Source organism: Leptopilina heterotoma, unplaced genomic scaffold (genome assembly GCF_015476425.1).
Source record: "Leptopilina heterotoma isolate Lh14 unplaced genomic scaffold, ASM1547642v1 Lhet_183, whole genome shotgun sequence".
NCBI lineage: Eukaryota > Metazoa > Arthropoda > Insecta > Hymenoptera > Figitidae > Leptopilina > Leptopilina heterotoma.
The window spans coordinates 1035286-1046936 of NW_025110901.1; the positions used below are offsets into that span (position 1 = coordinate 1035286).

Sequence of the window (11651 nt, forward strand, 5' to 3'; positions counted from 1 at the left end):
ATGTCTTTGCTAAAGTCTTTGCAATTCTTAACAAGCGGGAAATTTCAAATTCAATGCAAGAAAGTATAATAATTAACGCATATTATTATCGACAAAAACATGAAGTATTATTATTTACTTTAATATCTTTCTTTAATTTTTATAAATAAAATAAATAATTAAAAAATATATTAATAATTTAATTTTAAGTCACTCGTTAGAGGTAATATTTTAGGTAATTTTTAGTTAATATTAACACAACTACTCTCGTGTTTTCGGATGTAAACAAAAAATTTTCATTAAATTGTTTCGAGCTAACCTAAAATTTCTAGAGATTATCTAACCTGAACTGACAACTGCGCATGTGCAAATAAAGCTTAATTATTGGTTCTTCAATGTTTTATGAAATTAATGAAACTTTCGCTTATGAAACATTGAAACTTTCAAATGAAAGTTTCATTGTTTCAATGAAACGTTTCATCACTCACAACCCTACTTTTGCTGACCAACATTTTCACTTTTTAATTCAAATATAATAATTATTTACTTTTTCTCTTTCTACTTTTTGTAAAAATATAATAACTCAATAAATACTTTTATAAACGTGAGAAAAAATTTTAAAGTGATTATTACGACAAATTTCTATATTTTTTATGAATAAACAAAGCTTCGAGAGGTACAAATTCACTGTTGAATAATTCCGAGTTTCACTATTTACCGCGGCGACGTTAGACAAAAAAATTGAATCTTTGAACGAATTTATAAAGAAATTAAGTGAAATTTTTCTCAAAAAGTGTGCGAAAACTGCGTAAATTGGCAAATTAAATATGTTTTTTACGACGGCAAAGTGACGTTCAAGGTCAAAACCACAAACATAACCTCAAATTCCTCTTGCGACGCTTGTGATGAAAACAAAATTTTTTTGTCAAATTCACCCGTATTTTTTACAATTTTATCAAAAACACAAAATAATACAACACTTAATCCATAAAACTTTACGTTAAATACGAAAATTGTGGCAATATCTATATAAATTTGTTTCCGAGTCGTCTGAGGAGCATTGCGTGGCTTTAGTCGCGAACAAAAAAAGATTCCACGAAACAAATGAGAACTAAAAACTGGTAAATTTATACGAATTTCGATAAATCTTTGCATCCGATGTGCATTTGTCACAAGAATTGATATATTACCTGAAGAACAATTAGAAAAAACGTAAAGAACTATTGCTGTGTCGTTCACTCAAAACTTTTTTTCTCGACAATATGGCGGACGTCTTCAGCATTCTCAGCGGGAGTCCAGAAGAACAACGTAGCTAGTCAAATGATCTACTAATTTTGAAAAATCCTTTTTTTATTATACAGTTCACATTAATTTTACAACTAATTTACAATATATTTTAACGAATAATGCAGTTTAAATTATAAATTTGTTTATTTATCTCTTAGAGTTTTGAAAAAAAGGAAATGTGAGGATTTTCAAAAATTGGAGGTATTTTTCAAATACAGAAAAAAAGGGTTAGAGAAAGGAAATGTTTTATTAATCAAGTTTATAATGTTAAAAAGGAATTTATATAAATGTTTTACATTTCCTTTTGTTATTATTTAAATAATTGTTTCGAATTCCAAAAGATCGAAATTGAATTTTCGCGCTGATTTGCTGAGCCAATCAGAAGTCGCGAACTCAGCTGCAAATGAGTAGTCAAGTTCATAACTAATATTACAGAATTTGTTTTGATAAAAAGTAAAATAGTGGAAATAAATAAAGTTATTTTTAATTTATTAAAGATAATTGATTAAATATTGAGTTATTCTATTTATTATATACATATTGTGATTGTGAATATAGAAACAATTACTAAAAAGGTAAACTCATTTGACTAGCCGCGTTCTTCTTCTTCTTCACCCCCCTGCTGAGCACTGAGGGCGTCGGCCACGTCGGCCATATTGTCGAGAAAGAGCTTTGGAGTGTACGACGCAACAATAGATTTTTACATTTTTCCTAATTGTTATTCAGGTAATATATCAATTCTTGTGAAAATTGCACATCGGGTGCAAAGATTTAACGATATTTATATAAATTTATCAGTTTTCTGTTCTGATTTCTTCTGTGGAATCTTTTTTGTTCGCGACTCAAGCCAAAGGCTCCGAAACATAAATTTACCGATATTTCTAAAATTTTCGTCTTAACGTAAAGTTTTTCTAGTCCAGTGCTATAATATTTATTGTTTTTGATTATATTACAAAAAATACGGGATTATTTGGTAAAAAAATTTTTTTTCCGTCGTCCATCGTCCGCCATTGTTGTAATGCAAAGTACAGTTTGCAATAAATTTACAATGTTTGGACGTAATTTAGAAAAAGTTTTTGTTGAAATTAACTTATAATTTTGTTAAATGGTTCAATTTTTCGATAAAAGTCGGGAAATGTATTGAATACTGGAAAATATTCCATGCCGAAATTATTTCATAATAAAAAATGCAGATTATTTTCGTGATTTTTTGTCGAATAAACGAATCGGGAAAATATTAATAAGAAAATAATTTCCGAATTAGTATCGGAAGTATTAAATGCCGAAATTATTTTATAACAAAAAATGCAGATTATTTTCGTGTGAAATAAATTGATCGGGAAAAAAAATTTAACAAATCGTTTCAATGTGAAATTCATCTATCGAAAGAAAATAATAATTTTCGTAATATTTGTCTTATACATATTCACTTCAAAACTTTTTCTCATTTAGTCAAAGTAAAGAAATGTAGTTATTATTCTATATGAAAAAAACTGAAAGAGTCAGTGTATTAAATTGAAGAAAGATTTTTCCAGACATATTGAAAAAGTACTCGAAAAGTGTTAGCATCGCGTTCTTAAACCGAATTATTAGGGCAGTAAAAAGTGTTGTGTTTACAAAAGTCGTATAAATAATCAGTAATAAAGTCAGTAAATCATTATTTTTCAAGTTAGTAATCGCGTTCTAAAACCGAATTATTAGGTCAGTGAAAAGTGTTATTGAAATAATTTGACGGATGTAAGTCAATAATTCAGAAAAAGGACGATAATACTTAATATTCTACAAGTAAAATGAGTAATTGTGGAAAAAGGTACTGGTAAGATTTTATATTATTATATTGTTAATGATTTTAATTTTTCTATTGCTTGATTATTATTTATCATTTTTATTCGAAGTGTGATAGAATATTTACAAAAATTATTTGATTTCCCCTTTTAGTTGAAACTTGTTTGTAATAATAAAATTTTGAGCATAAAATTTGAAATTTGCTTTTACAAAAAAGGACCTCGGTTGTTTGACCCTCAAAAATTTCCCCTCCTCTTTGACACGCGAATTAATTTTTTATCGTTGTGATTGTAAATTTCAAATTTTATGTCAGTAAATTTTATTATTGACAAAAATTGACAAAACACAATAACAAATACTAGACGAAAATAATAAATTTTAATGTCAGTAAATTGTCAGGGAAATTAATCTGAAACTTGTGACCACCCTGATTGAAAATAAAAAATAAATTAATTAATTAATAAATATTGAAAAAAAATTAGCATCTTATAAAATATTTAATTAATTAACTTAAAAATTATGATTACACGCATTTACAAAACTTGTAAATTAACATACATAATTTAACACGAAATTACACATACATTTTTTTGCTCTATACAAGTACCTGCGACTTTAATTAAATATTTCAATTAAAATCAAATTTCATACACAATTTTTACAAATTCTTTATTTTTTTTTTCTTGGCGGAGAATTTGAAAGGAAATTTTTGAAGAAATAATCTTTGGACAGCTTCGTTAAAAAGTTACAAGTATTTTTTGAAAGAGATGAGGAGGAGGAGAAGGGGGGGGGGGGGGGTTATTTCATATTTGTCCGACAATGAATATCAAGGAATTTAATGACTTTTTAAAGCATTGTCCGGCAAATGGGACATGCCGAATATATTTGTAATGGAGTATTACTTGTCGAACGCTAGCAATACGGTTGGGGTATTGTCGAACTAACGGTTACGTGGTCAGTCCTTTCACCGTAAATCATGAAGTTGGCTGCTAAAAAAGTGGTAGCAAGAGCGGGATCACCGGCGTTGAAACGCGACATGAAGGTATTACCGCGAAAATTAGCATAATGTCATCATAAATATCGAAGGCGTGTGCAACTTCATGACGTGCACGTAAAGCCAACGATTTCTCCTTGTTGTCATAAAAACACCAATAATACAGCATTTTTAAATTATCCCAAAGTGGAGTTCTCAAAATATATATAAGAGGCGCAAAATCATTTTTTTTTACTCTCACAAATATCCATTAGAGAACAAATTTTCTTTGTCTCAAAAACACAGTTAGTCATGTTTTTTACTTGATCCTCGTTTTCTTTACTCTTTTCCGCTTTTTTTATCTCGTTATTAAATAATAATATTATAATTAATTTAATTAAATTTATAAAATTCCTAAAACACTTGGTCTTGGAATTCTGCTTATGGTTTTGTCTTTTTTTTACTTCTACTTTCTACTTTTTGCGAACTTTGGACAAATTTCAACTTTTTTGGAACTTGAAAATCTTTTCTTATTATTTTCTCCGAGTTTTTAAATTCAGAAAGTTTTTTATGCATGGTAACAAACGTATGAAGTTTTTACTATAGGTACTTTCAAAGTAAAATCCAAAACTGTTTAAAATTCTTTCGTCAAATTGCACTATTTCCAGAATAAATTTTACTAAGTTGAAAGTACATTTTTCTAAATTTTATTAAAATTTATTTTGGACTTTATAAAATTTACTCTGTGGAAATAAAGATTTCTGATGATAAATTCTACTATTTAAGGTCTTGGATAGTAAGATATTTGGATTTTTTTTCGAATATTTTCAACAAAGACAAATTTCTAATTTGACTATTTCAAAAATTGGGATTTTTTTCGACTTTTCTTCTAAATGTTGCAACGAAATTCCACTTTTTGGTGTAAAATGCAATTTATTTTGATTTTTATTGTGTCTAAAATTACTGCAGTAAAATCTTTCAAAAATTTATTTTTGGGGCAATAAGTTTTTTCAAACAATTAAATTTTTGAAATATATAATTAACCAGTTTTAAAATAATTGAAATTTTATCAAGTTTGATTGAAAATAATTGATTCTTTTTAAGGATTTCATTAAACTTTTTGAAAATCAAATTTAGAAGAATTTTAATGTCAAATTCTGAAAATAATTTAATTCTCAAAAACTTTAATGAAAAATTTTCAAATAAAAATTTGAAAATGACAGTTGTTGAAAATTAGCTTCAAAATATTTTTTATAAAAAAGTAATTTTGAGAATTTGTTCATTATAATTTTTTGAGATACACTTTATTTGGAATATTTTCAATTATATATTTTTGTAAATTACAAAATATGGACAAAAAAAATTACATTAAAAAATTTAAATAAATTCAATAACTTGATTAATCTTTGGTAATTTAGAAAAATGATTTTGATAAATTCATTCATTAAAAAAAAAAAAAAAAATGTTTCTGCATTTTAGTTATTTGGAGAATTTTCAATCTATAATTGAATAAATCAATTATCTTAAAAAAAAATTAATTAAAAATATTTTTAAAAAATTTAATTTTTTAGAATTTTGTAAAACTTTGGAGAATTTAATATTTTTTAAGATTTTTAATAAAAAATTCTCCAAAAACTTCATTATTTTGGAGTATTTTCCAAAAGTTCTCTTAATAAATTTAATTATTTTCAAAATATTTTTTTTACTCATTTTTAATTATTTAGAAATTTCTCAATTCTAAGTATTTAAAAAATCTATAAACTTTCAAAAATTATTTTGAAATATTTTTAGAAGAATTATTTTAAGAATTTTTTAATCCTAATTTTTTAAATTAATTATTTAAAATATTTTTAGTTGCATATTTTCAATGATTCACCTTCATGACTTTTTTTAAAAAAACCATAAAGATTTTCAGTTATAATGATAAGAAAAATTTAATTTTTGATTTAAATAATTAAAATTTTGAAGAATTCAATAATTTCGAAGATTTTTAATTAAAAATTCTTCAAAAACTTAATTATTTTGGAATATTCTCAAAAAGTTCTTTTAATAAATTTAATTATTTTCAAAATTTTTTTTACCAATTATTAATTATTAAGAAATTTTTCAATTCTAAGTATTTAAAAAATCTATACATTTCAAAAATTATTTTGAAATATTTTTAGAAGAATTATTTTGCTAATTTTTTAATCCTATTTTTTAAAATTAATTATTTACAATATTTTTGGTTGCATATTTTTAATGATTCACCTTCATGACTTTTTTTTAAGAAAATTATAAAGTGTTTCATTTATAATGCTAAAAAAATTAAATTTTTTATTTAAATAATTAAATTCTAAGTATTCAAAAAATCTATAAACTTCCGAAATTATTTTAAAATATTTTTAGAAGAATTATTTTCCTAATTTTTCATCATAATTTTAACCTTCATGACTTTTTGAAGAAAACCATAAAAAGTTTCAGTTACAATAGTAAAAAAATTTAATTTTTTCATTAAATAATTGAATTTTTTAAGAACTTTCCGAAAATTATTAAAAATAATTGATTTAGAGGTGAATTGCAGTTAAAAATTTTTTTAAATAATTTAATTTTGAATAAATTACAGTTGTAATTTTGAGAAATAATTAAGAATTTTGGAAGATTGGAAATTGAAATTATAAAAAATTTATTTCCTGTGGAAAAATAAATACCAAGTATTTAAATATTTAGTTAACAAAATTATTATAGTTTTAAGTAATTGTATTTAAAAATCTGTGAAAGGTCAGAAAAATACAAAATTAATCTCTAAATCTGAATTAGCGGAAAGTTACTAATGAAATGATAAAAAGTCATGATCCTAAAATTCTGAACGTTCAAGTGAACGAAATTCATTTATGGGTCATTCTCACAATCGGGACACATGACACGTACATTAGATTTTTAAAAATAAATAATAATAATTTTTCAAAATCTTTACGTCCTAATAATAGCATTCATCATGATTTAATCGGATCCTATGAAAAATAAATCGAAAATTTGAAATATTTAAAGATACACGTGTTTATATAGCATAAAAACTCCCCTCCGTTACCGTTCATGAAGTACCTAAGTTTCATTTATAGAAAAGGTATTATATTAATTCTGTAATACAAAAAAATCTTTCGCCCGGTAATATCTACTTATTATTTTATTTCGAATTCAATCATGAAAAATAAAGTAAAATATTTGTTAGTTATTTTTACCTAGAATTAAATTAGTTTTGTGCAGAAATAAAACTCCCCTCCGTTACCGCTCACAAATATAATTATAAAATATAAACAAAAACGATAAAATAGAAATAAATACATCAAAACTCTTTGTAGTGTCAGTATAGTTATGGTTATTGCATAAAATGATGAAACAAAATGAATACAAATAGTTTTAAAAGAATCTTTAGTTTGTCAGTGTTCATCGACACAATAAAAACTCCCCTCCGTTACCGCAGTGAATTTAGTTTTTAGGACGTAAATAATAATAATTTTTAATAATCTTTAAAACATTGTTTTATTTAAAAACAAAGAAAACAAATGCTGTCATTAATTTATTTATAATATTTATTTTTTTTTATATTAGAATCATAACATTTTGAAGCTGTATAATGGAAGAAAACTCCCCTCCGTTACCCATGGTATATTTCCATTACACAGCACGTAAATTACAGACTTTATTAATCATCGGATTCGCCTGAAAATCGTTACTCGGGGGTTTTTAGAGTTGCTGATTACGAATATGATAATAAATAATTTTTGAAAATTCAAAATGGCGGATCCAACATGGCGGACAATTTTTTAAAACATTCATCGGATTTGCTTGAAACTCGTTACTCGGGGGTTTTCGGGGTTGCTGATTACGAATCTCATGTCAGTTTTTGAAAATTCAAAATGGCGGATCCAATATGGCCGACATTTTTTTTCAAAACTGCTCAGATTTGCATAAAATTTGTTACTTGGTGGTTTTCGGGGTCGCTGATTACGAATCTGTTATTAGTTTTTAAAAATTCAAAATGGCGGATCCAACATGGCGGACACTTTTTGAAAAATTCATCGGATTTGCTTGAAACTTGTTATTAGGGGGTTTTCGGGGTCGCTGATTACGAATTTTGGGTCAGTTTAAAAAAAATTTTAAATGGCGGATCCAATATGGCGGATAATTTGAAGATTGATGCTATTCGATAGAAATTCGTTCCTCAGGGGTTTTTGGGGTCGCTGAATTCGAATTTGATGTTTGTTTTTGAAAATTGCAAATGGCTGATCTAGTATGAATAATTAATTAGATTGGCTTAAAACTTGTCGCTCTGGGGATTTCGGGATTTTGAATTTTCAAAAACTGACATCGGATTCGTAATCAGCAACCCCGAAAACTCCCGAATAACGAGTTTCAAGCATACCCGATGAATTTTTGAAAAAAGTGTCCACCATATTGGATCCGCCATTTTCAATTTTCAAAAACTATCTTGAAATTCATAATCAGCGACCCCGAAAACCCCCGAGTAACGAGTTTCAAGCAAATCCGTTAAATTTTTGAAGAAATTGTCTGCCATATTGGATCTACCATTTTGGATTTTGAGAAACTGACATCGGATTCGTAATCGGCGACCCCTAAAACCCCTGAGTAACGAGTTTTAATTAATTTTCATCAATTTTGAAACCCATTTAGCTGCGAGAAATTTTCAACAAAAATTCTGATTAAAAAACATTAATTTTTAATAATAATGTTGATAAAGATTGTAACCACGTATTTTATAGGCTTATTAGGATCCCCCTTTTGCCAAAGGACTAATAATAAAAGTGAATTTTCAACTTTTTTTAAAATGAAATTTCAATTCTGAATTTGTTCATTTCTAGAGATTGACCCTTATTTCTTTATCAAATTAAATTTCTATTAAAATAATGTTGTGTCATTATTAGAAAAATAATTTGTAAAGTTTCTGAAAGTAGAATTTCAGTTTTAAATTAAATTTTTAAAAAATATTTTTATTAAAATGAGTAATTTATGAAAATATTTTTACTAAAAAATATTTCGTTCATTTGAACGTTTAAAACTTGTAGTTTATGAAAAGTCAGGCACCAAATGATTTAGTAAAATGTGTATTAGCAATTAGTGAAATTTTACTATAATTGTTTGTGAAATTTTACTAATTGTTAGTAGAACTTTTCTAATAATTAGTCGAACTGTTTTCTTAAGTGTCAATAAAAAAGTATAACTAGGTAATTAATTTAGGGAATTAGATTGACTATGGCAATTAGTGAAATTCTTCTAAAAAAAATTAGTAAAACTTTATAGTAGCAACTGATTTTACGAATCAAAAATAGGAAAAGTCCATGAAAATGACTAACAATTAATTAAATTCTACTATTTTTTTGTAGAACTCTACCATAATTCAGATTTAGAGAGTAAATTTTTGTGTCAGCACTGAATAAAATTAACGACTTTTTGAACATTTTTTGCGCCTTAAAGTCAATCCGATGGGTCGCCTGATGGGTTTTCTAAAATAAAGTCTTGTCTTGTCTCATGAGCAGTGCAAAAAGATTTTCTCACGTTTCTGTTTGAAATAGGCGTTTAATAAATAATTTTTCAGTTTCTGGAAAAGACAACTTAGAAAAGACCCTTTAGATATAGTAGAATATTTTTTGTCCAATATATTATTTCCCACTGTTTCATCTGTAAATTTGAACAAATTCATTATTGAGAGTGATTTCAGCCTCGAAGACTATTGGTCATTATGGCAAATTAGCCAATATAAGTAATCGCGAGGAGAAGTTGTGGAAGGTGATGGAATAAAGTGAACCTTTCTCGCATCGGCGGAAGTGGGCGTTTCGCATTCAACGTCGGCTGGCAGCTAGCAAGAAGCCTCAATTGCTCTTCCATATAGAGGGACTTTTCTCCTTCTTCTCCTTCGTCTTCTTCGTCTTCTTCGTCTTCTCTGGGTAATTAACAATTTAACAGACACGCTGAGATGGGCATTGAGCAGTGCATCAGTTAACCAAGTTGTTATTAGGCTTGACGCTCGGTATATGTATAGTCGCGGAAAAAAGAAAAAGAATTATGGGAGATAGAAAAGGAAGGAATTTCTATTGCAAGAAGAAAATGAAAATATATATAATATGCTGATGAGAGAGAAAGAGAGAACAAGAGCCGTTAATGTTTTGTGTATTCAAATAAAGAGAGGCCGCGATGTACATTTTGCACGCAACCATTGCCTCGCCTTGTGTATGCGCCCCCTAATGGGTTTATAATGCCTTCATTTCACATTAAAACGCCACCAATTCAGTCTGAATGCTCGCACTTTTTCGCTATTCTGATCTTGCCCTACGGGACGCTTGCAGCAAATTAGCAAATTGCATTTTCAAACGTTTGTTTTATTCGTCGATGATAATTTTTGTGCTCTTGTTTTTTAAAGTCTGATGTTGCTTTCTGTTTTTAAATTTATTTTTGGCTAAAGATCATTTTTCTGTACTTTTACCTTTCTTTTTGTAGATTATGCGGAACAAACATTGTTGTCATTAGGATATCATCAGGGTTTCTACAAGTTAGTCATGAGGACCAGGAAATCATGGAATTGTCGCAGGGGATTTTAATTTGGTTCATGGAGTAATGGAAATATCAAGGAAATTCTAATTATAGACATTTTGGAACGCATAGAAATTCTAGAAAAAGCATTAGTGGGAATATTCAGTTTTTTCAAAATCATTAAATCGAATTTCTATTCAATGGAATATTTATTACAAACCAATATTTCGTTAACTCAACTGATTTCTTATTTAACGGAATTTCTGTTTTATTCAATATTTTCATTATTTGGATCATCAATTCTTCATAAATAAATAAATAAATAAAATCATCAATAAAATTTTCCGAAAGAATTGAATTATTTTTTAAATACTTCAATTAAATTCTTTACACAAATTCAATTATTTTCGTAAATTATAAAATTCGTCTCAAAAATTCAATTATTTTCAAAAATTTTTGAAAAACTTTGCAAAAATTCAATTGTTTATTAAAAAACGTTGATAACATTTTTAATAAAAATTTAATTCGAATTCTTTTAGATTAGATTTTAAACTTTTAGATTAGATTTTAATTAGATTCCTCAAAATAATTTAAATTTTTTCAAAAATACAATAAAATTCTTCCAAACAATTCAAATATTTCAAAAATTTTTAATAAATTTCTTCTCAAGAATTGAATTATTTTCATAAATAATAAAATTTTTCTCCAAGAATTTTAGTATGATTCTTTGCAAGAATTCAATTGTTTTCATAAATAAGAAAATTCTTTAAAAAAATTAAATTATTTTCAAAAATTGTTATAAAACTTTGCAAAAATTCAATTGTTTTTAAAAATTTTATTCAAATTCTTCGAAAGAATTCAATTATTTTTAGAAATTTTTCACAAGAATTCAATTAGAATAATTTTTATTAGATTCTTCGAAATAACTCATTTTTCTCAAAAATTATAATAAAATTCTTTCAAACAATTCAATTATTTTTAAAAACTTTAATAAATTACTTCTCAAGAATTAAATTATTTTCATAAATAATCAAAATTTTATCAAGAATTTTAGAAAAATTCTTTTCAAGAATTCAATTGTTTCTATAAATAATGCAAT

At 26.1% G+C, this 11651-nt stretch overlaps 1 long non-coding RNA gene across 1 annotated transcript; it reads left to right on the forward strand.

Moving 5' to 3' along the window:
* Positions 1 to 1926: 1926 nt before the first annotated feature.
* Positions 1927 to 10704, forward strand: LOC122500278. The gene is made up of 3 exons (XR_006301454.1): positions 1927 to 1992; positions 2719 to 3076; positions 10520 to 10704. It is a non-coding gene; the product is annotated as an uncharacterized LOC122500278 (long non-coding RNA).
* Positions 10705 to 11651: the final 947 nt, after the last annotated feature.